This window comes from Chrysochloris asiatica, unplaced genomic scaffold (genome assembly GCF_000296735.1).
Source record: "Chrysochloris asiatica unplaced genomic scaffold, ChrAsi1.0 scaffold00355, whole genome shotgun sequence".
Lineage (NCBI taxonomy): Eukaryota > Metazoa > Chordata > Mammalia > Afrosoricida > Chrysochloridae > Chrysochloris > Chrysochloris asiatica.
The window spans coordinates 37,400-38,873 of record NW_006408873.1 but is presented as its reverse complement, the minus strand read 5'-3'; the positions used below and the strand labels follow the sequence as shown (position 1 = coordinate 38,873).

At 37.4% G+C, this 1,474-nt stretch overlaps 1 pseudogene; it reads right to left on the bottom strand.

Moving 5' to 3' along the window:
- Positions 1 to 1,270, bottom strand: part of LOC102839682 — a 2,530-nt pseudogene extending 1,260 nt beyond the window's left edge.
- Positions 1,271 to 1,474: the final 204 nt, after the last annotated feature.

Genomic DNA, 1,474 nt, shown 5'->3' with positions numbered 1-1,474 from the left:
TTTCTGCTCCTGTAAAGATTTGCAGCCTCAGAAACCCTGTTCAGAATCACTATGAATTGGAACTGACTCTACGGGATTTAACAACAACAACAACAAGAGCATAGTGTGTAAATGGCTTGAGGATAATTCTCTAAAAGTCTACAAACAACAACAAGAAAATCTACTGGATACAATGTAAGCTGACCATGACAGTACTCCATTTTGAGTCCCCATTTCGCACTCAGTCATGGTAGTGTGAAATTTCACAGCCAAAATTTCTGCATCAACTTCATAAGGTAGGAAACCCACAAATTCCTCTCTCAAATTATGAGATTCATTGACAAACTTCACCAACACTGGCAGGTGTTTCTGCCTTATATATACCATGTCACCAGTGATGATGGAAAAGAAGTGTGAGTCTATCACTTCCCTGAGAGTTTCTTCTCGAATGCAGCTCTCACAGATCTCAAGCATCTGTTTCTCCTGTGTTTTTGAACAGAATATTATGTTAACCACTGTGATCTCAAAGCATTTTCTCAGAACCTCTTCCTCAAAATTTATCCAGCACTCTAGCAAGTTTGAAAGTTATCAGGAATAAAAAGACTTTCTGGGATTTTGTCAGCCTCGTGTCCATCCAGAGGTATGTTTTGTTTCCCCATAAAGATCAAATTTTCAAATAAAGATTTTGAAGTATTCTTTGTTTTTGTTTTCTTCAAGGGTTAAAAGTACAATGTCTTCATCCTGTTCCTTACCCCCTTCTTTGGCACTGAGTTTCTGAGGTTGGCTGTTGTTAGTTTCTTTATGTTGTTGTTCTTGTTCAGAAGTTTCATGAGTTTTTTATTGTTGTTGTTGTTTCAATGTCCTGATTTCACCTTCACTCAGATCTTTTAAATGTTTTCTGTGTCTGTTCTGTGGTTGTTCAGATGACTGGTAAGATTAAATATTGTTGGTATAGCATTATTTTGAAAAACTATTCTATAAGGACTCTCCCAATGACTTCATAAGTATCCTGCTTCAAATAATTTTGAGAAATAAAATATCCCAATCATTCTTTAGTTTTCTGATGCCTTTGCAAAATGTATGGTTCTACAGCTCATAGATGTCTCAAAGTATTGGGAATATAACTGATAATGTTTATTAAGCTGATCAAGTATTTATCTTCTAAGTCAGCTCTCCTGCAATTCTCCACTCACTTCTAGCATCTAGCCAGATCCTTCGAAAACTTGAAGAAGGCCAAATTGAACTGCATGCTCTTCCGCATGTAGTTAGGGGCAGTGCAGAAGTTCGGCATCTTCACCCACTGCCTGAGGCCCAGCTCTCCCCTCCCCACCTCCTCAGGGCATAACTCAAAATGAAGATAAACAGCTGTAACCCTCCATTCATAGTTGGAACATGGAATGTACAAAGTATGAATTGAGGAAAATTGTAAAAAATGAAATGGAACTTATAAACATCAATATTTGAGGCATTAGTGAGCTGAAATGAACTGATAGTG